This window comes from Haliaeetus albicilla, chromosome 14 (assembly GCF_947461875.1).
Source record: "Haliaeetus albicilla chromosome 14, bHalAlb1.1, whole genome shotgun sequence".
In the NCBI taxonomy this organism is placed as follows: domain Eukaryota; kingdom Metazoa; phylum Chordata; class Aves; order Accipitriformes; family Accipitridae; genus Haliaeetus; species Haliaeetus albicilla.
In genome coordinates this window covers 15,209,148-15,233,387 of record NC_091496.1, presented here as the reverse complement: position 1 = coordinate 15,233,387, position 24,240 = coordinate 15,209,148, and the positions used below count along the sequence as shown (strand labels likewise).

General features: G+C 39.7%; 1 protein-coding gene across 7 annotated transcripts in view; it reads left to right on the top strand.

Annotated features, from left to right (window-relative positions):
• The window catches only part of ATXN7L1 (ataxin 7 like 1), a 118,607-nt gene that overhangs the window by 53,029 nt on the left and 41,338 nt on the right, over positions 1–24,240 (top strand). Inside the window, exon 1 of one of the 7 annotated variants that reach the window (XM_069801824.1) lies at positions 15,916–15,935. The exons of 3 other annotated variants lie outside the window; for them this stretch is intronic. The gene's annotated coding sequence lies outside the window, so the exon portion shown is untranslated. Of the gene's footprint in view, positions 1–15,915; positions 15,936–16,127; positions 16,148–16,241; positions 16,371–16,748; positions 16,769–24,240 lie in introns of those variants that run through there. 3 more of the 7 variants (XM_069801827.1, XM_069801823.1, XM_069801826.1) reach the window with 3 other exon arrangements.

Below are 24,240 nucleotides of genomic sequence, written 5' to 3'. Positions count from 1 at the left end.
TAAGCTTTCTCAAACCTGTGGTAGTATTGTACATGTCCAAATGAGTCTGAAGACAAGTGTTTCCTGATTCTGTGACTCCAGGTAGATGAAAACTGTAAGGTATCAGTAAGAATAATGCTTTTGAATTTCGCTAAGACAACAAAGGATTAGTTTACTGTTTAAATAAATCTTTTTGTCACTGTCTAATGCCAGATGCGTTTAGTGGGAAATGAGCAGTAAAGCTTTTCAGAAAAGCAGTAAAGCTTTCATGGGCAGGAAAGGCATAGTCAGGACCAGACAGTTAAGGGTGTGGAGAAGAGCACAGTGCAGAACTGCATGTTTACTAAGATAAGCATAGAAATGGTGCAGCAAAAAATTGAACCTTGAAAAGAAAAGTCTGGTGTTTGTGCTGCTAAACAATTTTGTTGACCCAGTGTTTTTTTTTAACTTAATGGAAGCTTGAGAGCTATGGGGTCCCATGGAAAGGATTCTCAAAACTTAGTTGTACACTGTGTGAAGAAATACCTACCTCTTGATTTGTTTTTGAACCAGCAATGAACATTTCCTGTCTACCTTCATAATAAATGTGCATCATAACACTCCTCTGTTGTCATTTATCCAGTTTGACAAGTCCAAGTCTGTCTAATTGTCACTCTTGTAGAGACTCTCCATATCTTTGCTATGTGTTTTTGTATCTTGCCCAACTCTTCTAAACCATTTTTGAAAGGAGGGAAGCAATGGTATGATGGGCTATATTCCTTGCCTAATATTTGGTTTGCCTTTGTGACCACTACAGATCATTGAGATGATAATTTCATAGAACAGTTACAAGACCAGTATCTCATTACTGTGTAATAATAATTCAGAGACCATCATTTTGTATATAAGGTTAAGATTGTTATGTTCTTCCATGTCTGTCACTTTACATGTCTCTACATTGAATTTCATTTACTATTTTATTATACTGTTCAGTAATGTTAGGTCTTTCTGCAATCTGTTGATTTTTGTCCTTAGTACTCCGAGTAAATATGTATCAAAGATCTTGTTCTGTCACTAACCACCTTCTTTTTTGGATTATTTCTGAATATGTTGAATAGTTCAGGCCCTAATGAAGACTCTTGCTGCATGCTGCTGCTGAAATTCTTTCATTGAGGACCATTTTTACCCTCTTTTCCTTGTCCTGTAAGTAGTTTCTTAGCCTTTGGGTGGGGGTTGGAACCCTCCTTCCTGTCTCACAGCAGTTATCTTTCCTTTAAGAAATGTGAATACGTGGCCTTGTTTCAACTGGAAATTTAAGTAGACTCTGTCAATTGGATTTCCCTTGTCCATGTATCTCTGTGAGCCTTCCAGGACACTTGTGACTCATAACAGTCTTTCACAAAACTACACTTACATGTCCCCGGTACATTTTACTTACTTGTACGTACACTAACTTGGTTCCTTCTTAGAGCTTCTACCCCTCTGGCTTGGATACATTGCAGACTTTCTGCTCTATTTCTTTGCACTCCCCCAGATGTCGATGTTGCCTTCTGATCTTCAGGTACAAGGTGGTTTTCAGTGAGAGGCTTTGCTTGCTTGTTAATAGCTCAGTAACTGCATCTGTGGCTTCTGGGGAGCTCCTGGATGAATACGAATGGTCCAGCTCTGTCAAGCCACTTTGCAGCCTCGTCTGTGACTGCCTCAGTTGGAGACAGGATCTCCAAGTTCTTTGGAGCTTCTGGACCATGAAGGTCATTTTTGTCAGGACTAGAAAAGAAGCAAAGTTTTATTTATGCATATGTGTTTGAGTGCATGTGCATTTCTGTATGTCTGTATATATATTGGCTGATCAATCCATTGCACCCCAAATGCAGTTGTAGCCTTAATTCTGGAATAACTACTAGGGGGTGGTTTATTGCCACTTCCTGGGTAGATGCATTTGGAAAAAAACGGGATTTTTTTTTCTATAGCATTCTGAAGAAGAAAACCTACAGGTTTTTCAAATTAAAGAAAAGGCTTGAGTATAACTATTTTTTCTTCTCATTTTCTTAACAAAATAAAATCGTACCCGTAGAGGTGAAGTGTTGCACTTGGCCTGAGGTAAAAATCTTTCTTTTGGGAGACTGAAGAAAAAACAAAGGACATGAAAGTCTAGGTCTGCAAAACAATTTCTGATCCTTTAGCCACTAGTGTGGAGATTAGAACAGTTAATGTGCAATGTGGGACATCCTATTTACCCTTTTCTTCCCTAATCTGGGGAGAGTTGAATCAAAAGCACCTTAAGCAGGCTACCCGGTGTCAGTGGGTGTAATCTCTGACGTGGACTGTGTTCTCCTTTCCATAAAGAAATGCTAGTGGGAGCTGGGGTATCTCATCTGTCAGGGAGTGGTAGAACAACTCTGCTTGTGAGGCTTTGTCTGCTTCTCCAATTGAGTGTTTTATATGGAAAAGGAATGGAAAGGATTGAGAGAGGCTCAGAATTACCTGCAGGCTGAGGGACTGGGTGGGTTTGCTACTGGAAGACACAAGCTCAAGTCCGCATTGATTTCTTCTCCCCTGTTGATGTTTTTATTTTGCATCAAATAATTAAATAGCTGTTGAACAGAGTAAGAGAGAGAGTTAATCTCTAACTCTGACAAGTTAAGATACTCACCTGGGATCTAGCCTGTGGTTCAGGAAATGTGTTTATAAAAGATTGAAATAATTTCAGCAGGAGGGAGGGAGAGCAAAGCCCCTCAACACCCTTTGCAATACTTGGTCCTCATAGTCAGAGCCCTCTTCTGCAGAGGGGAAGATTTGGGTTCAGACTGATTACAGAAAGGTGAGTGCTTTAATCAGGGAAGTAGTCATCTAACTGGGATTTACCACCTTTCTCTTGTTTAGAGACTTAGCACTTAAATGGCTTTTTAATAGCAAAATATTTAGAAATATTTAGTATTTTATCAGTCAGAATTTTAAAAACAAATCCACTCTCTGAACCAAGCCAAAGTAGCTGGTCATAAAAGAGAAATAAAGCCAGTCACAGAATTGTCAGAGAATCGTAAATTGGTATTTGGGGGGAAAAAAGCCATAATAATATCAGCTCCTGTGTTTGCTGGATCAATGGTAACTACTGATGTGTCCTGAATATAAAATAATTTTGAGGACAGTCAGGATGCTCAGACAGCAGTTACCAGCAGTGGGTTGGTTGACAAAGCCTGAGCATTCCCTTATGATTCATCTGTCTCATCTCGGCACAGCTCATGTCCAGTCGGTCTGGCAGCTGTGGAGAGCTATGGGCTATATGTGCACCAAGTTAAATATTCCCTGACACATGGCATGATAATATCCCAGGTGCCCTGTAACATTTGCCCTATTGAGGTCAGGGTGGGGTTTTTTTCTTGCAAAGAGGTAAAAGGGGGGAAAAAAGAGGACACCCCCACCACTACCCCAAACCAGAAAAACAACCCTTTATATTTTCCCTCAAGAGCAGAAGAAGGACATGCACAAAGACATTACCTGCAACCCCAGTGCCACAGTTCACGTTTCCTAGCTTGGAGTCCTGGTAGTCATGAAAACTTCATCTAGTGTCTGTTCGTCAGACTTGGGAAGAACTGGAGTATTTTTGGGTTTCTTCTCTTCCATGGTCCAGATCCTTACTGCTCTTTAAGCCTTATCTGGCAAACTGGGATTAAATCAAATCGAAATTAGCTTGCCTTTGCATTTGAGAAGCGGCAAGAATGAAAGGTCAACAGCAGTGCTGCAGCGAGGAGCACACTTAGCAGGGTTTGGGGTTTTTTTTAAGGGAACTAGGAAGAGAGGCAGGTCAGGATATTTTCATATCCAGTCCTTGTTATGTTCACAGTTTTCATTCCAGTTTATTTTTATAAGCTAGAGAAACAAACCCACAAATACGGGACTACCATGTCTCACAGACATCAGTAGTTTTGAGATCACTATGATACCTATTCAGTCATTCCCAAATTTTTGACTTCTTGGAAACAGACAGTTGAAAAGATTTTATCTTGCAGTTAGCATGGGTCAAGTGAAGATCCTGCCTGTGCATGCTCTGAGGTGGTTCCTCATCGACACTTTCTGCCAGTTTTATCCACGTGCTTTCCTGCCTTCCCATTGCAGTTCTGCCTTAGCGCACTCAGCAAACGGTTGTAGAGAGGCATAAGGGATCAAAGCTGAATTGTTGCTTCTGCCCTAATTTGAGGATGCCCAGTCATCCTGAGCCTGTAAGTGGCCTGTTCACTCTTCGTGGGATGAAAAGTCAAAATACAAAGGCAGATTTTGGAAATGCAGGCAGGAAAAGGTGAAGTGTCTTTCTCCCTTGCATTTCTGAGATCTGTGTCAGTGAAACCTGGCAAAGTTGGCTTCAGTCTATTCTGCTTTGCTTTCGTCCGCAGAGAGGGATTCAAATTACTCAGTAGTCCCTGTGCTGGGACAGTTTTATTTCCAGTTGCTTATCATGTGATGCAGTTATATGAAGGAATTACTAAGTTGTTGCCAGCATTTGCACCAGAAGCACTGTTTAAGCAGACAAATTCGGTTTGGTTTTGCTTTTTAAGGCACAGGTATGAATGTGGCAATTCTAGCTAGATAGTATCACTGAGATGAAACAGAGTTAAAATAAATGATACGTAGAGCTTCAAGTATCATGGTTTCAAAAGAGAGCTAGAAACAAATATATTCCACTGAACACTTAAAAGTTCAGCTAGCTTCATGTAAGACTTTCAACCGTTAGTTATTCACTGAGGTTTTTTGCTCCATAGTTCCATTTTATAAAACAGAAAGATTTTCAATTTCTAAACTATCTTAGTTTAATGTCATTTTAGTAGAATTGCCTTGTGTCTTGGTTTTGGTTTTTTAAAGTTTGACATTTAATGTAGGGTTGGATTGATTTTTTTAATTTGATTTTTTCCAAAACATACATACAACACACACACAAAAAAGAAAACAGTGTAATTATTTTCTTTAATGCTTAAGGAAAGTTAGAATATCTATTGGAAAGTTCTGATTAATGGCAAGAGAATATATATATGCCAACTGACTCTCTGCAGTCAGTTGCATAATATCAACTGTTAAGCAAGTAAAACAAGTGATGCTTTTACGTGTTTTATGATCTAACAAAACTGTCATCTCTGCTGCTGCATCATATCACACCTTTACTTTGCAGCGTTCCCTTCTTTAGCTTTGCCAAATACAAACTGCACTACTCCACTCAGATCTACCCAAACAGAATTTTGAGGAGTCCACTACTACCTCCTTTTTTTGAAACCTCTTTTATGAGAAAATCTTCATGAAAAAGTATTACAGCCTTCTCAGTTTCAGTTAACATAATCATCTGAAACTTGTGCGTGTGTCTGTGTAAGTCAGCTAACTGAAGATCTGACCTGGGCATTTTATGTCAGTGAAGGAAGTGAATGCATAAAGCATGGCGTAACTCAGCTTTGTAAAGCATACCTTTGGAGTTACAGGCAGCATTTTCTTTATGATCTTCTTGTGTTTTTCTTGTAAATTTTAGAGCAATCATTTTGTGTTCTTATGTGGCTGTACAGCATCTGCTTAAAAAACTTAATGTTATAATTTATAAAGTATAAGTTATAAACTATTTCATCACAAGTAATCTTACTGGGCAGTCCAGACAGCAAAGTCCTGAAGGTCCTCATTCAAATGCATCTTCTGTCTCCTCTAAAACTGGATGTAATGTCAATATGGTGTCTTTTTTGCTACACACGTGTCTCTGAAGCTGATAGAATTGATGTTTGGTTTACTGCCTGTAGAAAATGTATTAAGTAAGTGCGGGGAGTTGTGACACAGGAAGGGGTTAGGCCCTTGCTTCATTCAAAGAGGAAGCTGCTTACTCCTCAGTGTTTGTGTTGCAAATTGTGCTGGACTTTTAAAGGCTCTATTTCACCCTGCCTGGCCCTGCTTCCCACCCCCCCCACCCCCCCCTTTAAACTAGGATTCTTTTTTCTTAGTGCAGTTCTTGTAAGACGTTTACACTGGATGACACAGCATCAGTATTGATCTAAGCTGGTTTTACTGGTTAAGCTTTGCCATTCTCATTTTTCTGATGTGCTTCCCTTTAAAGCTCAGCTTCAGCTGAACCACACAGATCAGTCCCAATTGTTTTTCAAAATGTTCCATTTAACAGTTAGTTTGGGGGAGGTTAGCTTGTTCTTAAATAATTCAACCTTCCAAGTTGAAGGAGGACCACAGATACAGCAAAGGCATGTTACATTATGCAGGTATATCTGGCTTCTTTGAGATCCCGTTGGTTAGCAAGATGTGTACTGGTCTTGTTTGGGAGAAATGGTTTTCGAGCTCTGAGTCTGCAAAATTTCTGCCAAGAACTTCCATGTAAGTTTTCTAAGATTTGATAAAGCTGCATGGCCACAGTGCTGAGCTAGTACCATTCCTTGCATGCTCAGAGGATACAGTGTGGTCAACGTAATATTAGCTCATGCTACTTTTTACACCCTTAGAGACTGCAGAGAATGTACTAAGTGTCTGATTCAGATCACCTAAAGATACTTCTGGAAATTTTGAAACATTGTCTATTTTTGTTGTTTAAAAAAAAAAAGTATACCTATTTGCAAAACCTAAACTGCTTTTTTTGCTAAGAACAAGAAGTTTAATTAGATCATCTAGAAATACACATAAGAAGTGTTGCTGGGTGAAGCTGTAGTAATTAATAACTTGTTTAAATTGAAGAGTGATGACTATGCTGAGTGTTGTATAGGAAGCTGTGCTATGGCTTGAAATACCTTTTGTCTGTTGATTTATCTGTAAGATGGAAGAATGTTGAAATTTCAAGAATCAATATTATTACAGAAAGTAAGATTTTATCATGTGGACTTTGCACATATTATCATCTGGTACGGCCATGGAGATTTAGGCTTACCTCTCTTTAGGTGAAGATAGTATAGACATCTATATGTGAGGTAGTCATTGAGTATTAGCTTTACTTAAGTGATAGCAAAGGGAATTTTCATGTAATTACACTGACATTTAGCAGCTTATTTTAATTATTAAAAAAAATACTACAGGAGGAAAGGCTGAGCAGGTTATTTGTTTTATTGCCTTATATTTTCACCACAATGTAAGCGTGTCTGCTTTTCCTTCCCTGCAAGCGTTCCTTGGTATGTAGAGCCTCCCCCACGCTGTGGGACTCAGCTGGCCACGCAGCGCCTCTCCCCATTAGTCATCATTGCCTTCCCTAGCACTGTGTGCATGAAAGTAATTCTTTAAAGCAGTTGCTCATAGTTCATTTTTTAAAGATTATTTCATAATACACCATTGCAGTAGTACCTTCTTGTAAGCATGGACCAAATCTTGGTCACTAAGCACAAGCAGTTTTATATGGAATAAAAAGATACTTCGCAAATAAATCACTACTTATTTCCTTTAATGTGGTTTCAAAATGGTTTGACTTTTGCCATTCAAACACAGCTTCCATTCACGTGTTTGGGAAGCTTTTGAAAGCATATGAATGTTAATTTTCCCCGTTTTTCTGGAACTTAACGTAGTTAACTTCCAGCAATGTCTGCAGCTGGCTGCCTAATAAAAATAACTTGCATTCCTAGAAACATTAGATTGTACTGATGGCAAAAATGGCTAAAGAATTTTAAAATGTAACCCATTCTGTTACATTAAAATATGTTTCATCTTAGTCGATATTAATCTAAAGTAAAAGACTAACTGCAGTGATGTTTAGTAGTATTTTTATTAATGTGGATTAGCCATTTACAGAAAAGATGTCATATTGTAGCAGTTTGCTTTTTTTAACTTTGATCGCAGTCCACCTATCCTTATGTTATCGAAAAGCTTTCTGATGTCTGTTTCTTTAGTGATCTCTCTTTCCTTAATGTGTGGAATATTCATATGGTGTTGCAAGAAATGCGGTTACTACTTCGCTTGTAGTGCAGATGAACATTTACATTTTCATGCCTAACAGTGTTACACTGTCTTTCATACTGTTTTTTTCTTTTGACGGGCAGCCTGTGTTTTATTTATTCCATGCTGACTTACTGGTTTCAGTATAGTGAAACTTTGTTTTAATGTAGAACTTAGTTTTCATGTAGTGAGGGTTTATTTTTTTATTTCTCAACTAAAAATGGGGTTTTATTAACTAAGAGAGAAAATAAACAGTGCAACTGTATTTCCAGTTCATCTTTTATTTGAAAACATTGGGGCAAATAAAAAATGCAAAATGTTTTTATTTTAAAGTTTAGATTCTAGAGAATTTTCAGTGGTAGGATTAGATTTTTTTGTAATGAAACATATTAGTCTCACAAGTAAGGTACTAATATTATGATAGCATTGAGTCCCAGTTCTGGCAAGGTGCACTTGGTATAGAAGCGTTATAAGAAATTCCCTGTGCCTCTGCATTACTTCTCTGATAGTCTTTTCTTAGATACCTAAAACTCACTGATGAAGTAGGTCTGTAGTGTCCAGTAGGCTCAGCAGCTCTGGGTTATTCTAGTGTTCCGTACTTGAAAACAAAGCAAGCTGTTTCTTGGTGATGTACAGAGATAGTGAATGAAGAGTTTTACTCCTTTTGTATTCAGTTCTTTACAGACTGCTGATTACATTTCTCAAAATACTGTTGTATGAAGAGTTACTTATTAATTTTTACCACATTTGTCATGTCCTCTCTACTATATGAAAGCCATAACTGAAGGCAGCTAGGTTATAGCTAAGACCAGCCAGTATAGTACGAGTATCAGGCGACTGATGCCAGATTGTTAACGCTTGCCATTGTTTCCCAAAATAACATGGTTATAAACGGGACAGCGGTCACTGATGTTTTGTGGGAATAAACTGTCGAGCCTCAATGGTAAATATTGATAGATTGGAAGAAGACAATACAGGTTGGAGGCTCAGCTGTGAGAGCAGCCCCAGGTCATGAGGTGCAGCGGTGCTCTTTTCCAGGGAGGATCGATCACTGAGTGACAGCCACAGTCCTTGTAAAATAAGCCAGAACCTGTTTCAACAGCAGCAAAACCTTCAGCAGCTTTAAAACATTAATCATCTCTTCAGGATGTTTTCTTTGTTGGTGACATCGGTGCCTTTTTAACAGCTCTGTTGGCTATCACTGTGCCAGATTGTGGCTTGTTGGGCATCTAATGGACACCTGAATGGATCTAATGGCACACTGCTGCAGAGAGGGCAGAGCCCGCTCCTCTCATCTCGCCCTTCCTACCCGTTCCTGGGATCCTCTTCCTTACCTGCAGTGCTTCTGCTGCTCACCTTACCCCATAGTGACACTATTCAACTTGCTATCGAATAATAGGAGAAACGTATTCACTTCGATTTATTTGTGGTTTCGCACCTTTTCCCCCTTTCTTTGGTTAGTTTTCTGCTGGTTTAGCAAGCTAAGCTTGCCCATCAGGGTGGCAGCTGAATGCCAGAGATGGTGCAAGGAAAAAGCAGGGAGAATGCATGGTTCAGAGTAGCACTTACAGAGGGAACAGCAGCAGCAATTAATTATTAAATCAGCTCTGCCTGTCTTTATCTAAACTACAATCTTAAAAGCATATCTTTTGAAAAGGACACCTGACCTTGAAGATGAAAGATTTACTGTTTGAATTAATCTTAAAGTGGTATTTTTCTGGGCTATGCCTGTTCAGATTTGAGCATTTTTTTGGTAGTTGGTATCTACAGACTGCTGATATATCTAAGAATTGGTGGTGGCGTGCTATTTTTTTCCACAAAAGGCATGCTCATCTCTGACAGGAATTCACAGCCCTAAAGGGGGATGTGGTAGGGAGTAAGTTGTAATGTGTGGAGTAAGCCTGTTAATATTGTCAGAAGACATGGAAAGTCTAGAAGGACAACTTTAAAACTCCACATATTCTGACTAAATAAGATTAAAGTAAAAGTTGTAGATTATAGAAAATGAGAATTAAATGGGGAAAAATGGTGAGGACTGCTGGACTGCATATCCAGAATATTGCCTTCTGCAGCAGTGAATTCAGGAGGGAAGACATAACAGATTGAATGCAAGTTTCTGCAAAAAAAATAATGAATTTTACTTACAGATTGTTTTTATTGTACATTATCTGAGCAAATGTATTTAATGAGACTGCACGGATATTACAGTTTTTCAAAGGCAGGGAGTTCAGAACAAAAGAAGTAAAGAAATTTTTGTTTAAAACTTTTTTTCTTTATATTTTTGAATCTTAAAAGTAGAATTTTATAATATCTATTATGTGGAAAAAAATTTCTGGCGCTCTGAGGTGGTATATGTAGTTGCAGAGCGAATAATGGGAAAAAGCTGTGATGTGTGATTCAGGAATTAAAAATGTAGTAATAAAACCTGTATTCCTTCCATGCATGCAGATGACTTTAAAACATGTTTTCTGAGTGTACTTTTGTATGTTCAGGTAAATCCACTCTGGACTATTTTATGTAAGTCAGTGTTGAGGTACATGTCAGCAAGCGATTAAATACTGGTTTGATCATTTCAATCAACTTCTATGCAACTTGCAGTACATTTTTGCAGTACTGTCAAAATGTGCATACCCACAGGACGTGAAAATTACATGAATTTAATTTAAATCTAAATCACTTGATTCTAATGCAAGACTAAGAGACTAATTGAAATAAAACTTTTATTAATAGTTGAATTAAGTCAGTAAGAGATACCAACTCGTACGTGGGATTGTGGAATCTCACAGCTAAGAATTATAACATTGGGGTGCTCGTGAAGGTGTGTGCAGCATTGCACACATCAAGCAACAAATTTGCTCTTGTTTGCTCTAAATGGTTAAAAGACACCTTTGAGGCCTTTTCCATATAACACCTTAAGGAAGCAATGTGTGTATGAGGACAAAAGTAATAGACTTGGGAAACCACTACAATGTACATGCAACGTACAGTGTAATGCATTGCTCCTATAAGAAATGCTATTTTTGCATATTTTACTTCTGCATTCATTAGCTCTTTATGTATCATTTAACATGTAGATATTCTTTAAAAATATTCAAAAGCTTTCAGAGCCCTAGAGCAGTGAAAAAAGTTGTATGAGAGAAGTACTGAAAGATCTGTTGTCTCCATGAGACAACTTGAAGAAGTGCAGGTTTAAATGTTGGAGGAGGAATGTTTGTTCCTTGTTGGGCTAGTTTCATCAGTTATCCTAGAAGCACGTAAGCATGATGCTGCACCTACAGCAGTACTGCTGAACTCCATGGTGCTGGTGAGGTATCCAAGTGTTTGATACCATTGTTTATAAGCAATTGAGAACAAGGACTGATTTTTATGTGTTTGTATAATACTAACTCTAGCTACGTTTTGGAAAGATGGTGTGCTCACTTCTTGGTACTTAAACTTGCTTAGACAATTTAGGTTAGAAGTTTTACAGCAAGAAAACTGTGTTCAACTTGAAACAAACTTTTGTTCTTAATTTTGTTGTTACTTTATTTTTAATAAGAGAAACTTAGAGATAAGGAACCCGTAGGGATTATGACCAAGGAAGAGAAACCCTGTGCTAGACATTAAATAAGCACTTTCTGAAAAGGTGACGTTTCTGAAAAGATGAAAGCAGATGGTAGGTTGTCTTTTCTTATGCTGCTACAGTATTTGAAGCTGTTTTTAAAATGTCACTTATATGCATATTGGCATCTAAACGGGCAACACCTTCTTAGCCTGGATGAAGAATGAAAAGGGAGAGAACTCTGTCATACATCTCCGTATGGGAAGGATGGGGCAAACCTCATGCAAGGACTGACTGCAATCAAGTGAAAGGGACTGGAGTGGCTGTTCCTTGCCTGAAATACGGACAAATCTCAGATACATGGATAGGACAAGCAGAAAAAAAAAGGAGTATCTCAGGGTATGGATATATCTCAGGCCTTCTAGGATTTCTAAAAAATAGTAGTCTAATTTATGGATTTAGGAGTGAACTGTGCAGGACGAAGGCACTCCTCAGTTAAACCTGTGTTAATCAGTTTTCATTTCAAGAGGTTAAACACAAAGCCAGAATGCCATGGCCTTTCTGGAGGAGCTGCCTTGAAAATTTGGGACTGCTGAGGCATCAGTCTGATCTGTAGGGCAACATAAGCATAACTGAGTGTCTGTCAAGCACCACTTGTAAGTTGGGGCTTTGTACTTTTCCTCAGTACAATAAGAGTTGTTTGATTTGTTTATAAAGGTCTATGATGCTTTAAGAGTAGCAGGAGTGTTTTATAGGCCACAAACACAGCTTCGTAGAGGGTGTTTCTGAAAATGGATCAGATGCTTGCTCTGTTGGGAGTTGTTGAGTCGGGATACTTGGAATTCATAGAAATCTGGGTCTCTTCTCCCGTTTTCTGCTAAGTATGGTTTAGATAAGATAGCTGTTGGTAGTTTTTACCAGCTGTCTGCAGAAACTATCAGCTAGAGTTTTAGAAGTTCTTCTGAAATAATCTCTGCAGGCAAAATCAGTACAATTTTGGCTTTCCCAAGTGTTCTGACTTGCACCTCTCTAACACCCCTCTTCTGTCCTTTGGTGCTGAAATTCCATATAAGAAACCTGATTTGGGGCTCAGAGTGAGATTAATGTACAATTACAGAAAAACCCAAAACACTTCATACAGCTGCCACTCAAATATATGTGCTGGTGTTTTGTTTCTGTTGAGGTTTTGGGGTTTTTTGCCTGAAGACTGTTCCATTGTTTTTGCTGGTGCTGAATTGCTGAGGCTGTAGCCTTGTTTCTAGGTGGGGAAAAAACCCTGCGTGTTGACCTACCTAGCGGTACAAGGAAACAAAATTAATTTTGGCACTATTTTAGGCCTGCACAGCTTTAGCAAGAAACGTGTATGCACCCAACAGATTGGACTCTTGTTTCTGCATTTTAAAGTTTTAGTCCCAGAACACATTCCAGACTAGGCAGTCTCTGTGTACTGGGTACTAAGAAATGTTCCTAGGTTGAAGTAGCTTAAATGTGCAAGCTGTCTGATAGTGCCAATGTCCATCAGGAAAGTACTTAATATTTAAATTTGCAGTCTCCTGTTGAAAATTCTGTGGGAATATTCTTCTGATGCACAGCACAAAAAAATTGCTGTTAAGTACTGCTGGCATATTGCTTTTTTTTTTTTTCCTCAATAGGGACAAACCCAGCTCCATCAGTCCGAAACTAGCTACAGAGATTAGATGTTTTCTTTCCAAGATAGTCTTAAAAACACCCTGATATCCTAACTTCATGCTGACATCAGGCAAATTATGTCTATATCCAGGCACTGGTAAACAGGCAGTCTCCTTAATGTTTTTTATGTATTACTACTATTACCAGAGCCACATTTATAGCCTGAAAAAAGCAGGTTACGAAGGAATCACGCTTAGCTGCTCCTTATTTCTTAGCCACTTAATTAAAGCCTGTGAGATGAGCAAAGAGAGTAATCCTTTACAAAAAAACCCTTTTTTTTTTCTCCCCATATTACCAACAATGAATTGTACTTCTAACTATTGGCTTGTTTTGTTCTCAGCCTTTTTACAGATTGTGGGTTCTGTAGCTAAAAGTTCTGTATTAAGATTCTAGAGTTAGAAAATAATTATTTACTGTGCAATATTTTCTCTGTATGATTGAGCGCAGGACTTGTCTGTCATTAGCACAAACTGTCTCTGTTAGTATCACACTGTATAAAGAAACCATTTACAAGATGTTAGTCTATAAGGTAAATGTCTGTGGTCTTCATCTCAACTGTAGAAGTCTTTTTATACTTAAATAAGCATCTTGCTATTGTTGATAAACTCCCCTTTTTAGATTGAAAATGAAAGGACTGGTTATCACTTCCTGAAACATTTGGTTCAGGCGATCTATTGATGGATAACTTGAGATGCCCAATATTAAGATACAGAAAATTGTCAACATCCTGATTGTATCTTAAACAAAAGTCAACATCAGCCTTGCTTTTCAGAAGATGGATTTTTATTTTCAGATAGCAAAAGCATCATTTTGAATTTACTTCTGCTAGGTCATTTGCATGGTTACTATGGATTTCCCCCCCACCCCCCCAAATTCTGCTGTTGTTTTGTTCCTGTGTGGAAGTTAACCCTTCCTTAACATTACCCTGTGTTATATTTTAAACATTCAACATCGCGCAATGACTTACTGGCCATTCAAGACCTGTGATGTGACCTTTATCACACACTCACATCAGGCAGCAATCGCCACTCACTTTGCAGCAGCCTTGCAGTCCCGTGGATCCCCAGGATTATGTGTTACAGCATGCTTTGACAGCTGTTCCACAGGCATGAACCTGAGACGTACAAATAGGTATTAGCAGTGTCTCTAACATCCTAGACGTAAAATGATGGAGGTATGCAACACAACCCATAGTCTCTTTCAGCCTTCAATGTCTCAGCTTTGCTGGAGCTTTTTATGAGCGTATATTTTTGCTGGATTTTTTTTCCAGTCAGTTTTAAACTTTTTACTTAACTATTTGTCTTATTATTTATTTACATGTTGATATTACCTACCTATTATTTCTATACCTATCACTTGTTTCTCTTCTGCTTATTTCTCCTTCAGTATTTTTTGTTTCATTATTCCTTGGCTTCAGTGATTACCTCTTCTGTGAGGCATGTATACCTGCAGTGAATGCTTTCCTACACAGAAATTCCAGAAGCATTCAGGATTGTTTTGCTTAGGTAGGCTTATGCCCCAAACATATAATCTGTTTTATTTTTTACTTCAAGCCCCATGTTCAAATTAAATTTTAAAAAAAACCAAAACAAACAAAAAAAAACCCAAAAAAACCACAAACAAACAACCAACACCACCCCCCCCCCCCCCCCAAAAAACGAACCACCACAAACCAGCAGGTTATGCAACTTCAAAGATCTGTTGGCTAAATTTCTGGGCTCCATTTTGGGTCCAGTGGGTCAGGTTGTCTTGAGTCCAGTCCTGTCTTCTACCATGTTGAAACTGCTTCCAGAAGGACCCACAGTGCCCACTGAAGAGCTTACTTAACCGTAACTAATCTTCGAGAGTGCTGGTTCTGTGTTTTCACACTCCCTGTCCGCTTTCTCTCTTCTTCCAAGGCCTCAGGCAGAGGATTCTGTGATTAAGAAAGAAACTTGAATAAATTGGGGCCATTCCCGCTCCTGCCCCACTGGGATCCCTGCAGAGTCGGGGAAGGTGCGCGGCCGGGGAATGCACCACTCCAGAGAACATCTCCCAGCTTAATTTCCTGGAGAGCACTGCTCCAGGCACATGTGCAAATATATAGAATTTAATCCTAAAACATTTTTAAGTACCTTATCATGTGAGCTTGCATTTGCCAGTGTGTTTCACGTTGGACACAGCTGCGAGAATAAATTTGCATTTAAACTGGGGTCCCATGCTGGTCTGCTGCAAGTTGATGTTTTTGGCTGGTTTTAGTGGACAGGCCAACAACTACTCGGCTGCAAGAGGAGTTGCAGGTGTGTGGGGAGAGCCAAGGGGCTGGTCTTTTAAATATGGTTGAAACAAATCACTTGTAATAGCATCGGGTAAGCATTAAACATACTTCCATTCCGAATCTTGCCAGTTATGCCGAAGGAAGTATTTCAGGTTAACGGGGAACCCGCTGTTTCCAGCAGCAGTGGGCTGGGTGAGGGTTTGGCTGGGGGATGCTTTAACACCCGGAGCCGTGCCGCAGCAAAGCTCAGCTTGTTGATGTAGCTTTTTATTTCGGGTGGTGACACCATAGCTCTGATATCTGTGTACTTGTGGGTATGGAGTACTTGTAAGAAGAAGAATAGGTGATAAAGAACTTAAGTGTTTATCCAGCAGCTGACTGTAACAGGATCTTAATTCTGGGTCCACTTGGATACCACTGTGCAAAAAATCAAATATAATCAGATCCTCGGAAGCTTCGTTTTTAATTCCTGGTTACCGTGCATTATTCTGTGGAGTTTAGCAGGTGCTGGAGTCTGAGAGGTGGACGGAGCACGTGTAGCCTTACTGGAGGCGGCTGAAGCTGTGGTACTGCTGGCTCGCTGTCTGCTTGAAGGACTTGCTTTCTGTAAGCCTTCCTAAACTAAACTAGGAGTTTGACAACTTCTCAGGAGAGGAATCAAGTGGTAAATGAAGCAGGGTTTTCAGGATGAAGGTTTTTGCGTTTACTGTGCCAGTCCTGAGCTTTTCGCTGCTCGGGCTTTTCCTGCTCGTCGCGTTGAACGGGGAGGGTGAAAAAAAAAAAGAAAGATTAACGCTCCCCCCCGGGATCGTGCGTCAGTAAGTACGTCTCTTGTTTACGGAGCGCTGCTCGGCGCTGCCGGCGGGCGGCGGGCCCGGGAGGGGGAGCTGGCGGCCCTCTCCCGGCAGCCTCCCCGCCGGGAAGCGCGGCGGGCGGCCCGGCAGCCGCCGCCGGAGGTGGGCTCCGGGGCCGCCGGAGGTGAACCTCGCGGCGCACCAGGGGAAGGTGCCGCGGATGGGGTTTTGGCAGCGGGGTCTGAACGTGAGTCTGGGTCGCCAGAGGCCCCGGGTCGGTTTGTCGCCACCGAGGGCGAGCGGCCTGAGGAACCTGTTGCGGGAGCCGCACGAGGTTACGGGACGCAGCTGCTGCTGGAGAGAAACATCTGCAGTGTTGGATACCCGTGTAACGTGGAGGGAGGTGGCATGTATCTGAGGGTTGCCAGCAGCTCTTACGGTCTCCAGAGTAGCCGAGCCGTGAAGTGGTGCGAGGGCACCTTTACAGCTCCCGCCCCGCCCCGCTCCGCTCCGCTCCGGGAGGTTTCTGCTGGGCTGCGCTTGGCGCAGCAAGGCTAAGGGCAGCTCTGGCCTGTGTGACTGATGGGGGCAGTGCCTCCTGTGGGCTGCAGACCTTTTAGAACTGGCCTAATGGTTTATAATCATGTCAGTGAGCAAATCAGAAGTAGATATATGGGGGGCGGGCGGGGAGGGGGAGAATAGGACTTCATTACTTCAGCATAGAAGGGCAAAATAGATGTAATTAAGAGTATTTTAGACTCAGAACAGGAAGTGCCAATAGTGAAACTTCAAGCATAACCAGAACTTTGACCCTTGCTTATCTGTACTGTGGTTATTTTTTTTTTTTCCCCAAATATATCAGCGTGCTGTTGTGCAAATACAATAGCTCGTGTTGCTTACAGTCTTGGAATTTGATGTAGTCTGTGCTTTTTATCTGCACAAATCTACACAAATTACTGCAAAGATTTTTAACTTGTGAGCAGACGCTAAGCTCCATTTGCAGCTGCTTTGGAAAGGTTAAAGCAAAACAGAGGCAGGTAACCAGAAACTTAGCTAGACCCATATGTGCAAAGAAGTTACCGTGATTTCTCCCTTATGCATAGTATGTATTTGTATGTTCTGTGTTTTGCTCTGACACATGTATTTCACGTGTGACGATGTGGTTAAAAAAAATAGTGTGAACTGCGTCTGATTATATTGGTAAAGGGTAGTGTTTTAGAAATATGTAATTCAGGGGGGTGGAGTGGGGTGGTATTTGATTAATAACATGACAGTGGTACCAAAGCAGTTTAAACACAATGTGCCATTATAATGGGTAACTGCTGACTCTTGAATTAGCAGCTGTCAACTTTTTTATGGACTCTTTTATGTATATTCCGTAGAGCTTTTTAAATAAAGAACAAGGCAATTGCTGAGCATTTGCTTTTGGAAGCTTTGCTGTGGTTCTAGATGTGTAAGTTTAAAGGAAGTGAGTACTTTCGTGATACTGAGTTATTCTTTAAATATATCTGATTTCTCTCAGTGTGGAGTTCTTGGAAAGAGAGGGATTACCTGCAAGCTTTAAGGGCTCTGTAGTATCAGGTTTAATGTCGGCATTACCGCTTTACCTCTGCTATGCTCTAGTATGAATTACAGCTGAAGTACTGGCTGTGTGCATGGATTACGGCCTCCCTCTATTTGTACGAATGAACTTAGAAGGAGAAAAACTTAAAGTTCTGTATCTTCATTACATTATTTTTTTAAATGGTTATAACTATGCAATCTAAGTGACACTAGAAAACTTTATTATAGTTTTCAGGGGAAGAAAGAAAACCTACTTGTTTACCTGAAACCGGTGTTACCTGATGGAGGTGGTATCTGCCTAAATCTGTGAAACACTATGACCATTAAATGAGCTCTGATTTCTGTAAAGCTAGAAATGTCCTGAGGTATCTGACCAGTATTGCTTTATATTTAATTAAAATACAAAACCAGCATAGAATAATTTTTTTTAAACTTGCTATGTAACAGATTTTGACAGGTAATTATGAAAAGGAAGACAAAAGTCTTACAAAAGTAGTCTGTATCACTACAGGGTTTAATAATTTTACAGTTAAACAGGAAGGGGAGAGGGGAAGCATGTAAGATTTGTGACTCGTAAATTGGCATAAAATTATTAAAAAGAGAGAGGTCCCTGATACAGGATGAATCAATATTGCTTCTGAAAGTGGGTTCAGCAAGCCTATTTCAATATACTGAATCTGCAAGGCTACATCTGGGGATAGCAATACACGCTGTACTTGCAGGACAAGAGCAGCCTATTCTAGGAAGCAGTTGCTGAAAGACTCAAGGTTATGTTACACAATGTGCTGTGTCTCTATTCCTACACCATAATTCAGCCATGTATTACTACCAGATTGAAGCCAAAGGTGAGCCAGGAAAGTTTTTAAAGGGAGGAAGAGCAGAAATAGAAGTTGCATCTCTGATCTGCAGTATGACTGCAGCCGTAACACACAAGGCCCAATGCCAGTCACCAAGCTTTGCTCTGGGACCTTCAGGCCATAAAATTTCACTGTCCTTTTGTAAGTACCACCTCTGAAGTTCTCTGAAAGTGTTTCAGTCAGTTGCTAGTCACGTTCCTGGCTTGAATTGATATCTTGGGGTGGCGGGAGCAGTAATGGAGCAGAAAGTTTATGTAAGTGTTGTTTGCATGTATGTGCTTGACAGATATGCAGCCAATTTACCTGGAAGTTACAGGCTGAAATTTGCTGTGGCAGTAGCCCCCAGGAAGGGGAAATACCTTGAGTGTCTTTCCTCAAACCTTACAGCAATTGTTTTTGTGCAGTGGTTTTGCGTTTATGGTCTTTCCTAGTTTGATGGGACTTAGCGGGGGAGGAGGGGAGTGTTGAAACAATCTTGTTACAGTAAATAAGATGTGAAAACTTTTAAACCTTCCATTGATGTGAATTGTTGAATGTTTAACAATCTTTTGCTCCCGGTTGTTTACAGTAATTGAGTCCTTTCCCTTGTAGTGCTTGTGCTGCTGTCCTCATTAGTATGTATTCCAAGATAAATACCATACACAAGACCTGCAAATACTGTATAGCAGAAGATACATTTTCCAGTTTTGTTTGCTGAATGTTACACCTTCCAAAATACATTAGTCCCCAATACCGAGAATAAACTTCGTGTCCTAAGGTAAAACAGCAAAGAAAGACAATAAACCTTCTGTAATTTCCACTGCTATCACCTTTTAGGCAGTAGGCATTTAGGGATCTGAAATGTAAGGAGAAATAATAACAACTAAAACTGCCAGAGTTCTCTGATAAGTAATATCTGTCATAGTGAATTTTGGTTTTGAACTATTATTTTTCATTAATTACTTGCTCAAGGTCAGAAAAACAACCTGGAAAGTCAAGGCATTTGGGACTGGGCAGAAGGGAAGGAGGGATAATAAGGTTGTAGATTTAAGACCTGCAGGTTTCCTCAAGTGTTACAATGATGTTCTGGTGGGATAGGTAGCCCTCTTGCTCTACCTCATCCTATATTCTGTGACACTCTGTTTCTTGCTATCATTTGAAACTACTTGAGCAGTTCTCTGCCACACATCGTGCTCTTCAGTGTAAACAAACCTTTTTCTCTTAGTATTTAGATACAATAGGCAAATCCCAGGGTTGATAGCTCAGGCGTGGTTAGTTTTGGTTCACTTGTTAGCCATTGCTGGTTAAATCTGCTGTACTGTCTAGCTACCAATTGGCAGACTCAGCAAAAAGCTTTAGAAAAGACTTGCTCTGTGATCCATTTGCCAAATACAGAGTTTAGTTCCTCCTCTGTAATCAAGCTGGAGTCAGCTGATTATAGCTGAGATTTTTCATGCCAGTATCCTGCGTGTTGTCCTTTGCCTGCCTCTTTGGTCAAGTGACTCCCATTGCTGGGAAAAAAATAAACTGAATCTTAAACTCCTCCAATTTAGAAGTACCTCTTGTTATCTCTAAACAGTAGGATTTCTTTCAACTATACCAGCATCAATTTGATGAGGAGGGACAACTTCCAGAAGAGTCTAAAGAGCATAAAGTCTCTTCTGGAGTTTGCTATCTCCTGACAGATAGAGAAAGGTTTCAGCCCTTCATCATGAACACAGATAGTCTGATTCAGAGGAAGCAATTGGCAGGTAGGAAATATAATGTTGGATTTTTTCCATTTCCTTCCCTGTCTACCTTTTTATTTCACTGTCAATTACACTTTTGGCATTGTGGCCAGGAAAAGAGCTTCAAGCTGGGTTGGTATTGTCTGTTGCTGTGTTTTTCTTACAGTTAGGAAAGCATTTGTGTTTTAAGTTTTCCCTTATTTAGAGTATCTGGTTTAAATGACTGTAAATCATGATCTCAAGTGATCTCACAGCTTAGTCCCTCTGCACGGAGGCCATCCCAGCTGTATTTGGGTTTATTAGCGTTTGCCATGCTGGCTGGTGCTTGGCTCCTTCGTTGTCACAAGTATCTTGTGCTTGTCTGCACCAAGCTCCCCAGCTCCCTGGTGTCCAGGCGGAGGATGCAGCCCTGACGCAGCATGGCAGGAATGCATGCAGCCAGCTGGGGCTTGACACTGTGCCTGAGTTAACAAAACTTCTTGGGACCCAGAGCACAGGGGTAATGGTGCAAGGCAGTGGCTTTATCTGGAGTCTTTGCCATTTTCCCCAATGGTCTTGCCTTTGGAAATGCCATACAGAGACAACGGAAGTGCCTCGCTTTAGATAAAAAAAGGACTTCAGTCTTATGCTGAAAAAAGTTGTTGCATAATTTCTGGACTTCCCTAGAAGTATAGGAACATTTGCACTGAGCTGCACCTAGCCTAATGAGCCCAGCTGGAGCTGATTTGTTTCTGCATCTCTGGTACAGATAATCTGACCATGGATAATTGAGTGTTGATTCTATAAATAACCCACTTTGAAATCCTTGTCTTAAAATTGTTTTCTCTTCTTCCTGTTAGCTTCCAAACTTACTCCTCCTGTAATCATTTCTTGGCTGACCAAAGGCTACTCTCATCTCTTGACTATTCAGTCTTCCCACCTGAAGTGACATGTTACACCAAGCATGGGTGAAGCCAGGTTCTAGCACTATAAAAAGCCAGCTAAGCCCTGGTAGGAAATAATCATCCTAATATGTTTTACTTATGCTCCATTGACTTGGGTGGTTTAAATAAAAAACTACTGATACATGTCAAACATTAGATACCTTGGAAAGATGTTTATTGCATGCTTGTCCTCAGAGACCTCCTGTTGCATATCTTGTAGTTAAATGTCTTCAGGTAAAACTGATTCCTCCATGTGTACTTGCTTGCAAGTTGGACTTCAATTGATCTTGGTTTGTTTGCTTACTGTCCATATTAAAACTCGCAATAATTTTTCTGAGTTGAGCTATGCCTTGTTTTAATGAGAAGTGATTTTTTTTTTCCTCCATGAGCTGATGTAAGTAATTATAGAAAGTAATTAGAGCGCCTCCTAGGAAAAATATCCCATGTCTTCAGCTGGTGAGTGTCTACACATTTCTTTTTTCCTAAAAGTTTTTCTAAAATGTAGTATGTGTGTGCTTCTGAGAAGATGCGTAGAAAGTTGGAACCACCTGCACTGGATGACAGGTTGTTCAAGACATTGGAAGTGGTAGGAGGGAAAGCTGAATTTGCACAGCTGTGCTTTCACAGCTGTGACACATTGTGCAGTTCATGCACCTTGGTAGGTAGTTGTCATGGAAATCATCTGTCTCTTTCCCCTGTACCATTCCTGACACATTAATACATGACAGAGGCAACATGAGTGGGCGAATAAACTTGGAGTGCCTTAAATTCAGATCTGCACTCTAATTGCTATGCGGCCTTGGAAAATGCCTTTCTTCACACAGCATCTGAAACACTGACCAACTGACCATGCTTCAGCAAATTTTGGAAGTCTCCATTTGTTATTGATTATATAGTAGCTTGGAAAAAACTGAGTAAAGGCCCATTTGAAAGAAATCTTTTATATAGGTAGAACAGACATTGAAAATTGTAGACATACAACATTCTCTCCCATTCAGGGCAACGATGGGAAAGCTGTTAGTATTATGAACAGGTAAATAGTTTATCCAGAACAAGTAGTTTGTAGCATGTGAAGTTCAATGCAGTGAAGAATGGTTAAGAGGCGCATTCAGAGGCAGAATACAAAGTAGTTGTCACTTGGACTCTCAGAGGTTGATTTGCATCTATTTCATTCATGTGCGGTTAGGTCTGAGTTTCTTTAGTTTGCACAGTTAGAAGTCATAAATGATGCAAGTTAAAATAGAAACCGTCTTTTTAGATCTTAAGTTGCATGTAAATATAGAACTAAAGAGATTTTTAAGGGAGAGGAACAGATAAAAAAATGTCCTACAAACCCACTTTTGTATTTGGGTATGTCTTTCAGTGTTGTCTGTTCAGTTTTGTTCCGTAGAAGGTTGAGAGTTTGGTTTCTTGTTTGTAAGAGCTATTGTATGTAGTGAAGGAAACATGAACAAGTGACCTCTTCAGGAATTATTTTGCACATTTCACTTTGGAGGCTCTGTATTAGGGGGTTATCATTTGTGGGTGTTCCTGCAGCATTCTAAATAATAGATTTTATTACCTATGGCAAATAATGTGCCTGAAAGATGTGTGAGCTGATTTATTTAAAACGTCTGGAATGAGGAAATACTCTGCAGACAGTTACGCTGCTTTTGTAGCAGGGTTTGATAAAGTGAATTGAAACTCTAAAAATAAGCTCATTCAATTTTCAAAGCAAAACAGTGTCCTTAGTTGGGCAGATCTGTTTGGTTACCTGGATTTTCAAAAGATGTCAGAATGTTCCAAAGGAATTAATTTGATGCCTGGGAATATCCATGAGGAGTGGCAAACACAGAAAAGCATGTAAAAAATTTTCATATATAAATTTTAACTTGAGTTTCCTTAAAAGATGATAATTACTGTAATAATGATAGTAGTAGTAGTAATAATAGTAATAGCAATAAGGTTTATGTGATTATACCAATTTTGTCAAAGGATTTTTAAGTCTTTGGTAATTTGGTTCAAACATATGAAGTTTCAGCAATCTTGTGAAAATCAGAAACTGTGAAGAGACACCTTAATGTGCCCCCAGAGAACAGTATTTCATGTGGCAGTAGCACACTTGTACTGACAGTTGTCACGTGTTCCTACAGACCAGACAGGGCTTATCCTGTCTCTTTTGCAGGGGGTCAAAGGACTGTGGATAGGGGATGAAACAGTGAGGGTGCTGGGGGACGGAGAAGCTCAGGGTAACAGAGATGGAGCAAATTTAGGGATCAGACCCACGGATTTTTAGAAAAATGTTTTTCATTATTTCTCTGCTTATAAAACAGCGTGTTAAGAAATATATTGTTTCACCAGATGCTGGTTTTGGATTCCAAATAACAGTTAGAGCTGAAAAAGCCAGGAGATTTAAACAATAGATTATATAAAAGTCCTGCAAAGCTATTATTCTGGGCTAATTTCAGTAAAGTTACAGTTCTTATGCAAGTTTCTTCTAAGGAATGATAAAATGATCTGGTGATGTGTTATCTTGATATTGAATAAAATCTGACATGATATTATGCACAAAAACACATCAAGAACATAAGTCTTCTAAAAACGATAGCTTGTTTTCTCAGAGGCGTAATACAGCATAGTTTTTTGCCAAACCACCTCAATAGGCCCATCTCACTCTTCTATGGCTTCTATTTTCTTATCTGTGAAAAGAAATACTGTTATAGCTGTTTGGATTAAGTAAAGCAATAAAGAAGTACCAGTTTTCTGTAACAGTTTTATGACAGATGAGGGGAAACATCCGATGATTTCCTGAAATAATAATGTACATAAATTACTTCTTTTGTTATTGTTTTGTGAATATCATTAAAGATGGAGATAGAGAAACAGTGAAATATTTTACCTGATAAGTAAATAAATAAAAATCTGTATCATCAGATGACCTCGAATGTGAAAGATCTGCCGGAGGAAACAGGTCTGTTACACAATACGAGGTGTGAGAGAATGGCAATACTAAATTTTCCTCTATTTGCAACAGTGTGTCTAGAGTAAAATTATTTAAGTCAGGTGTTCGGAGAAATGAATAGGTGACT